Genomic DNA, 10,167 nt, shown 5'->3' on the forward strand with positions numbered 1-10,167 from the left:
AAGGAGGCTGGGTGCCCACTCTTTGGTTGTTGTATCTTTCTCTGTTCCCCCCATGTAGCAAGTGGTTAAACAAACAGGCGACCCACAGAGATAGACTTACATTCTGTGTCACCATGGGGATGGTGGGCATGCCCCAGATTCTGTGAGCACTCACCAAGAAGGATGCCTATGGCCTCAACGGAAATTACTAACCTCAGGTCAAAGCCTCAGACCCACCCAGGCTTCCTAACTGCCTCTGCCCCTCCTCCTCCTCTACAGAGTGCCAAGGGTTGGTAGTAATGTTTGAACAGCTTTGGGAGCGCCTCTGGACAAACAGACTTTAGAAATGCCAAGTAGTCGCATCAACTGAATACAGTTGCCACTAGAAGAGTTATAGAGTTTCCTCAGAACAATGAGGTATTTTGTTACTCAACCCATGGAAGAATGTGGCCTGTTTCCCCAGCTGGTCTCAACAAGTCTCTTGATTTCATGCCTTGACCTGCCTGGGACTTCCAAGTTGGCACTCTGAGTGAGGGCATTCCCAGTCACTCCTGAAAGCTCTTGGTTTGAGCATGGAAGTGGTGGAAAGGCATCATTTAATACTTATAAGGTGAAGTCCATGGGAGACACCGACAAAGTGGAGAGAGCTCAAGGTCCAGCTTTCATTCCTCCTGCCATACATTCCCCTCACCCCCATGAATCAGTCAACAAACATGTATTAAGTGACTACTGCTAAGTTCTGTAGACAAGAAGGGAGGGAGGAAGAAAGGAGGGAAAGAAAGAAGGAAAAAAGAAAGGAAAGGAGGGAGGAAGGGAGGAAAGAAGGAAGGAAGGGAGAAAAGATGGAAGGGAGGGAGGGAGGAAAGAGGGATGGAAGGAAACATTTATTAAGCCCCTGCTTTGTGCCAGACTGAGCTAAATGCTTTATAAAAGGCAAACGCAGTCCCTGCCCTCAGGGAACTAACTCTAATGAAGGTGTGTGCTCATCCTTCATTGCTGAAGAAGACCTTGCCATCAGAGAAATAGTGACATGACTTGCACTTGACTTTGTTTTGAGTGAGTGAGGGCTGTGCAGGTCACCAGCCTCACTTCTCCTCCAGAGCCATCTGAATCCAGTCATCAGGATTACTGGAGATGACCCAGGATGAGGCAATTGGGGTTAAATGACTTACCCAAGGTCACACATTTACTGAGTGTCAAGTGTCTGAGGTGAGATTTGAACGCAGGTCCTCCTGACTCCTGCACTGGTGCTCTACCTACTGTAGCACCTAGCTGCCTCAATAGATAATAAGTAAATGCCTAGGAACCAATAAGATCTATGCAAAGTCGATGGAAACGCCCAAGATCTGGGTCCCTAGCTTGCTCTGACTAGCAGTTTCTAACTGCCCCTGCTGCTGGATTGTGATGGTTCTAAGGATGTTTCTATGGTTTTGTTTTTAAAATCAAGCAACACCTCCATTTCCTTCCTGCTTGCCTGTTCTGTACATCTAGACTAAATGCACTTTTGCCGTTTCCCAGGATTATGGCCTTTAAGAGTCTCCTCTCCTTCCTTCTCTGGCATCATTGTCAAATAAGGCTGCACGTTGTTCCAAATCGCAATTCCTCCACCCTGCATAAATGCCTCACTTTATTTACTGATCACCAGGTTGGGCTGAGTTATTTTCCCTAGGTGGACAAAAGTAATCTCAGAGGGAAAGGCACTAGCTTTGGAGGAACCAGGAAAGTCTTCCTTCAGGAGGTGGGATTTGAGTTGTCTTGAAGGAAACCAGTGCAGCTAAGAGGGGAAAGGCTTTTTATGCATGGTGGACAGCCATAAAAGATGGGAGAGATAGAATATTATGGGGGAAAGCAGCAAATAAACCAAGATCTCAAAGCAAGACTGATCTCTTATTTTTGCCAACCTTGTGTAGGACATTTAGGAATGACCCTAGGTACAGGTGGAAACCTAATAACAGTAAGAACTTACATTCATATAAAACTTCCATCTGTACTGTCCTCACAATAATGTACTGTCATAATGTACTGTCCTCACAATAGTGAGTAGAAAATTAGATTTGGAGTTAGGTTATCTGAGTTCAGATCTTGTCTCGGCTGCTTACTATCAGGGAAATTACACCAAGAGTTGGGTAGGAGAGGCAGCTACTGAATGCCTCGAGAAATATGGGAGAAGAATCTGGAGCCTGGCAGAGAACAGTAGGTGGGATCTAGATGGGATCTTAAAGAGGAAGAAAGCACTGAGTGATGTGTGACAGGTGAAACTGGAAACAACCGAGGAAACAAAGCCTTGAGCTTTTATCATGTTGATTTCTTAAGCAGTTCATACCAATTACATAACAAATTGGGACCAGGCTCCTCAACTTTGGCACTGGACCCAAAATATAGGGGGAGACAGATTTTTATGCATTAAAACAATTAGCAGGATATAAAACTGGATTAGATAATCTGATTTCTAATTGGAAAAAAAAAGACTGGTACCTAAGTTGAGAGGGTGAGAGTGAACAGGTGCAATTTCCTGAAATCAGAAAAAAAACTATCACCTCCTCAAGTGTCTGTATTCAATCAAAGGAAAATGGAATCAACAACTGATAGAACATGGAAACAATAGCTGATTGACCAGTAAGGGGTCAGTTTTCTAATAAGACTTCCTTCCTTCCTTCCTTCCTTCCTTCCTTCCTTCCTTCCTTCCTTCCTTCCTTCCTTCCTTCCTTCCTTCCTTCCTTTCTTCCTTCCTTTCTCCTTTCTCCCATTTGCTAAGCACCTACTATCTACAAAATATCATGAAAAGTTTTAGAGGGAGATTCACAGATTAAGACAATGGATGATATGTCAAAAGAAAGGGAAATATTCAAATATTCAATAACTATATGATGACCATTAAGTAGAATGGGATCCGAGAGAGGTCTATGTAAGGGAAAATCAGGGAAGATGTCATGGAGAAGGTGGTAATTGAGCCAGGTCTTGAAGGTTGAGCAAAATTTCCCTTGGTGGAGGTGGGAGGAACTTCAGATATTTGTTCCTGTCCTGTCCTGTCCTGGTGAAGAAATATACTGTGATCTAAAATGACCTTAGCACTGTTGTCTCTGCCGCCTTGGCTCCTAGTACCATGATCTTTGTAGAGCCGTTCTCTGGAGCCTCCTGCTCCGTGTGTCCAGACATTGTCTGTGCCAGGAGGGAAAGTCATCCAGATGGAGAGCTGCTGCAAAGCAATTTTCACAGAATGACACGGGCTTATTTGTCACTCCCCTTTTGGTGCTCCATCAGCTCCTTTTTCTGCACTTTCATTTGCTGTTGCTTCTGTTCCACATACACGTGACAGGAAAGAAAAATGATGAGCTTCTTCCTCCTCACTTTCAATCCAAGGGCATCTTTGGCCTTGGTTCCTTGTAAATAGAAACATGTTTGTGTTTATTCTTCAGAGGCCTTTGAATTCAAGAGACCTTGAGACTCAGCACGAGCCCGACCTTAGAGCCTCCTCTCATGTATGAATGAGCAGCTGTTGGCCATCACAATCGAATTAGCTGGGACACAGTGTTCATGACTGGTGATTGCCTGGCTTTTGCGGTGAGTAGGCAGAATTCAGTGTTATGTCAAAGCTGACCAAGTAGTTGATTTTTGGCTGACTTGGGCTGGGGTAAACATGAGTAAAAATCTGAATTCTATTTGATGAGAAAATCAGTTTTTATGACATCCCAATTTACTAAACACGTGTGACCAGGCTAAAGGTCCAGTGCCTTAGAGGGCATACTTTGACGAAGAAATTAGAATGATTCCTATGGAGTAAATTCTAAGTGAAAAAATGAGAGACAATGTGACACAGGGGATAAATGGTGACAGACTCAGGGAATCTGAGTTTAACTCCCCTTTTGACACTTAGCTATGTGACTACAGTCAAGTCAACCAACTTCTCTGAGTCTCAGGAAAAGTTCTAAGACTTATCTACTCAAGTTATAGTTGTGGTGTGTGTGTGTGTGTGTGTGTGTGTGTGTGTGTGTCCTTCCTTCTCAAAGAGGACCATGACATCAAGATGATATGGCTTGCAGTTGACTTTGATTTGAGTGAGGGAGGGCTGTACAAGGTCACCAACCTCACCTTCTTCTCCTGAGCCGTGTGGATCCAGTGGCCTGATATTCATCAGGACGGCTGGAGATGGCCCAGGATCCAATGGGAGACTGGCAGAAAACAGACACAGGGAGGAGGAGCTAGAGAGTACATAGACTGACTGGTGGATACTTTTGGTGTTCTGTTTAGTTATGGGCTTAGTGGTAAGGCAATATTATGCCCAAACATAAGTAGAGTTGGGATGTGGAGGTAGAGAGAGTTCCTTTACTGACAGAATCCCAGATTCTTAATGTATAGGCATCAGTAAAAAGATATTGTTATTTAATTTTAGCATTTTCCTTTACTAGTAGAGAATAATTAGGGTAGGGCCTTGGGGAAGACAAACTTTAAAGCTGCCCATTCAGAGTTAAATCTAGGTAGACTGTTGTGGGACCAACTCTCATCAGTAGCTACCACATTTAGCAATTGGCCAGGTAGGGTCATTTCTTTGACTCCTCTTGTTCCTGATAGATAGGACCCCCTCTTCCACTCTACCCTACCCTGCTTACTTTCCCTATCATCTTTCTGGAGGATACTGATCTTTTGGGTACAGAAGAATGAAAGGTGATGTTCCTTACACCAATGCCCTGGTGTCTGAGTTCAGAGGGAAGCCCAGAAATTCACACAGAAACACCAGTAGAGGTGATGGGTCACCTACTGCAGACTCACATTCTTTTCACCATAAACACCCATAAAGTCCTCATTCTAAAAGAATATTCCAGCCCAGTGGGGCTAGGCAGGTGGAGTATGCATGGAGGGTGAACAATCACATCACCAGTGTCAGTGACATCTTGAGTGCTGGTTGATATCTTATTTAGTCATTTCAGTCATGTCTGACTTTGTGATGCTCTTTGGGGTTTTCTTGGCAAAGACAATGGAAAGTGGTTTGCCATTTCCTTCTTCAACTTATTTTACAGATGAGTAAATTGAGGCAAATAGGGTGAAGTGACTTACCCAGGATCACACAGCTAATGTCTGAGGCCAGATTTGAATTCAGGAAGATGAGTCTTCCTGACTCTAGGCTTGCACTCTATCCATTGCACCACCTAGTCTAAATGCTTTTGACACTGGTGGCTCCTAACAAAGGAGGTGGTCTCCTATGAGACGCCTTTTGACTTCCCACGTACTTGGGACTTCAGTCTTCCTCTAACCTCTAGGCTGTTGATCTCATTCAACTTAGCAAAGAGCACTGGGTAAAGCTGGTCATGTCCATTCACAGGCCTGAATTCTGGAGCCCCAGAGAATCTCCTTGTTATCAGCTGCAAAGAATTCAAGTTGTGCTAATAAGCAGCAACTTGGAAAAGTCTTGAAAACACTTGAAAAAAGTTGACATTTTCCTCTTACAATCTGTTTTTGCACCATTAACGTTTATTATTTCTGAAGGAAGGATGCTTTAAGCAAACGTAAACTCCTTGGCTACAACCCAACACTGTTAGAATGACAATGACAATGACAACGATGATGATCATATTGATAACAATAATAATGGCAGCTAGCTTTCGTATAGCATTTTAACATTTGCAAAATTCTTTATATATTGTCATTCCAAATTAATAATATTTTCCTATGCAAGATTGTGACTTACATGTTTTTCATTTAAGATATTAGAGTTCATGCTTAACTGAAAATCCATAGCACTTACCCTGGGGTGTGTTCACACCTCTTTCCCATTTGGGGTTTTCTTGGCAAAGAGAATAGAATGGTTTCCATTTCCTTCTCCAGCTCACTTTACAGATGAGGAAACTGAGGCAAACAGGGTTAAATGACTTGCCCCAGGGTGAAGATGGGTGTTTCTGGTTCTAAATCCTGTGCTCTAGCCACTGCACCACTGAGACTCAGTATAGGTTGGTAATTGAAATGAATATCATTGGTTGCTGATTAGGGGACAGCCCTGTGCAAAAAGTGATGTGACTGAAAATTGCGCATTTTCAATTAAACACTAAATTCTAAGGATAAAAAGATGACATCGTAACAGTCTCTACTTGCAAGAAGATGACCTTCTCCTAGGACCTTGTTTGGGGACCTACTAGGACCCAAACTCAATTTGTCAGTGCTTCATCTCCTAGTTTCCAATTCCTTTTTGCCCACTAAATTATGAAGCATTCATCAATCTTACTTTGCAGTATATCTCAAGACCAATAATTCCTCCTCAGAGTGAACATTTTCACCTGATCTTGGCATTCAAGGCCTTTGACAATCTTATTCTAACTTACCTGTCTAGCTTTTGAGGATCATGGAGTTAGATGTAGAGATGGAAAAGACCACTTAGGAAACTGAGTCTAACCCCTTCATTTTAGAGTTGAGGGAACTAGGGTCTAGAGAGGTTAAGTCACTGGTCCAAGGTGACATAGGTAGTAAGAGATTCCCAATTTCTCTTGTAGCCTTCTAAATTTTTAGGTACATCTACAAAGGCCCAGAGACGCTATAATCTTTCTTGGTGCGAGGAGGGAGTGAGTACATGGGTGGAAACATGGATCCTTGGAGAACTGAAGTAAAGAAATTCTTATCGACTAAAACTCTAACAAGAAAAATAGGTATAGAGTGTTTCTTTAATAACATGATAAAGAACATATATTTTAAGCAAGGAGTCAATATTATATTTAATAGTGAAATATTGGAGTCATTCCCTTTAAAAACAGTAATAAAACGAGGATGCCTCTGTCTCCATCCTGATTCAATACATGGTTGGAAAAACTGGCCACACCTGAAGGAAGAAAAATAAATAAAAGGCATAAACTGAGGAAATAAATCAGTATCTTTTCAGATGGCATGTTTGTCTGCTGAGAAAATCCAAGGGGATCCTCTGAAAAGTTACTAGAGGTAAAAAAACAAACCACAATGACTTCATTCAATTGTATTCAGCAAACATTTACTAAATATCTTCTACGTGCTGAGTACTAGAGATTCAGAGACAAAAAGGAATGTCTCTGTCTTCAAGGAGCTAAATGACCATAGTAATCCATTTATTTTTTCCTTATTATTTTCAGTGAACATAAGCTCCTTGAGAAGAGGGATTTTTCATTTTGACTTTGTACCCCTGGCACCAAGCACCATGCCTGGGGACTTGGGGGGAGGGTGGGACTGGACTTGTGATTCTACCATAGGAAGGAATTTCAGGGAGGGACTGCCTCTGATGATGCAGATTTGAAACTGTTTTACAACCTACAGTGTTGGTTACCCTGGGAAGTAAGAGGGATGAAGCATGGTCCAGGGGCTCAGCTGGGAGGTATCAGAGGAGCATCTGAATCTGCTTCTTCTTGATTCTGATAGGCTGCTATCTTTATGCTCTCTCTTTCCTGGCATACAGTAGGTGCTTAACAAAGGATTGCTGGTCTATCTATCTATCTATCTATCTATCTATCTATCTATCTATCTATCTATCTATCTATCTATCTAATCACCCATTTATTTATCGATCTATTTACTGTCATTATTTATTTATTTTGTGTTGATTTATTAATTATATATAATAAAAATATTAATTATTTATATTAAATAAATATTTTATTGTGGGATACAGCATATACAGAAAAGTAAAAACAAGTTAATTGAACAAAAGAATTCATTCAGCAAGCATTGACTGGGCACCTATGGTGTGTAGGGAACTGTTTAGAGTCAGAGACAGATTAATAATAATAGCTGACAATTGTATAACACTTTTAAGTTTATAAAGCGCTCTATGTGGTATATCATTTGATTCTCACAACAAGCCTGTGAAATAAGTTATTTTCCCCCCATTCTCCAGCCAGGCAACTGAGGCTCAAAGAAATTAGGTGACTTAGGTCATGCAGATAGGAAGAGTCTATGGCAGGATTTGAACTCAAGTCTTCCTGATTCCAAGTCCAGCACTTTATTCACTGCACCATGTAGTTGCTTCTGTTAGATGTAACATGATTCCTGTTCTCATGAGATTTAAAGTACAGTAGATTCAGATGGCACCTAGGTGGTGCCATAGTGGATAGTGTGCTAGTCTCAGAGTCAAGAAGATTTGTCTTCCTGAGTTTAAATCCAGCCTCAGACACTTACAAGCTGTGCTGTTATCCTGACCTTAGTTTCCTCATCTATAAAATAATCTGGAGAAGGAAATGGTAAATCCTTCTAGTATCAAAACAAGGTCATGAAGAGTCAGACATGACTGAAATGACTGAAAACAATAAAAACCACAAAGATACAAATAACTTTGCTATTTCAATGGCGATGTGATTTTAAAGATATGTCCACTTCTACAGGTGAACTGCCCAACCCATGGAGGACATCTCACACTGCATGGTTCTTGTCTAACGCTAGCAGAATATTCATCTACTATTCCTTGGTCTCACTAAATGACAATAAGAAAGGTAACCATAATTAATGATAATATCTAGAATTCATATAATGCTGTGTGCCAGGAGCTGCACAAAGTGCCAGGCTTTACAAATAGTATCTCATTTGATCTTCATACCAATTATCCCCATTTTACAGCTGAGGAAACTGAGGCAAACAGAGGTGAAGGGACTTGCCCAAGGATATACAGCTAGTACATGATGGGCCCACCTCCCTTTCTGGTCATGTACATCTTTTATTGAGTCAGGAAGATCTGAGTTCAAATCTTGCCCTTGACATATATTGACTGGGCAAAGCACTTAGCATCTGACCGTCAGTTCATCTGTAAAATAAAGGGCTTGGGCAAAATGATCTTCCAGATTCCTTACTGAGCCTAGGAGTGTTCCAGGTCATCTCTCTAAGACTACAAGCTGCTGAGCAGTTGCAAATCTCCATTTTCTTATTCTAATGAAATATTAGGCTCATATGTTGCACCATAAACCTTTTATGTCTCTTCCCAAGTACAAATCATCGTTGATAATCGACACCAGTCCATTCATACCCACTAAATGTCTTGACCCTGTTAGATAGAACTAGATGCCTATTAGCAGAAAGGGCTTCCCAGGGAACATCTACCCTACCTGCCCACTTATGCATAACAAGGCCACCAGCTCCTTCCTTGGGGACTGCCTTATCTCTGAGATGGAGAGTGGGGAAGGAAGAAACTGCTGCTTCCCTCCCTGTACCAACCCAAGTCTAATACTTCACAGCTTGAAATGCCAAAGTAAAAAGAGATTCTACTCACACTAAGCAACAACACTATTAAATTCTCAGGCATTAACTTACCTTGGGACATGAAAGATTTATTTGAGGAAAATTTACAAACCTCTATAGAAGGAATAAAGAAAGCCATGAATAAGGGCAGAGATATTCTTTGCCTCTAGCTAGGCTGGCTAAACATAGTAAAGATGACAATATCCCCTTAGTGAATATATAGATTCAAGGCAATACCAATTACAATCTCTGCTGGATATTTTATAGAACTTGACAAGTTAATAGTGAAATTCATCTGGAAGAATAAACGGGCAAGGCTAGCAAACAATATCTATATTTTAAAAGGTAATGGTGGTGGACTTATCCTCCCCATTTTAAAAGCATATTGTAAAGCAATAATAACCAAAACCATCTGGTCTGGTGTTAAAAACAGGGAAATTAATTAGGGGAATAGAAAAATAGTCAATAATTGGATTCAAGCTATAATAACTCAACACGGTGCAGCAACAAATTAGAAGCAAAACTACAAAAAAGGGGAAATTTATGAGTTAGTAAAATGTTGTTGGTTTCATCATGTAAGTGTGGGAGATTGACCTAGCACTGTACCTCGTGCCAAAGAGAGCATACGGACTACTTTGGTCCATGTGGGTCAAAATATTAAATACGAAAGACCGATACACACAAAAAATGAGAGAAAAGAGAGTAGCTTATTTATACCAGTTGGGACAGGAAGATAAATGATAAATGAAGAGGTGATCACCATTACAGGATTTGTCTGGTACCTCTTTGGAGAGTGAAGGATTTTTGAAGGGTTTTTGAAGGTTATGCTAGTGGATCACAAACTCTGACTGGTCCTACCATGATGGGAGAGGATCAGGCATGAAACCTGTTACGGGTCCTCCTCTAAGAACCAGTCTAGTTAAGTTTAGAGAAGTTCATCAGTGAGGTTGGCCAACACATTTTTGGCCATAGCAGCTCTAGGTTATGGGGATAGAAAGAGTGACGAAATCATTG

This window comes from Notamacropus eugenii, chromosome 1, assembly GCF_028372415.1.
Source record: "Notamacropus eugenii isolate mMacEug1 chromosome 1, mMacEug1.pri_v2, whole genome shotgun sequence".
Classification (NCBI taxonomy): domain Eukaryota; kingdom Metazoa; phylum Chordata; class Mammalia; order Diprotodontia; family Macropodidae; genus Notamacropus; species Notamacropus eugenii.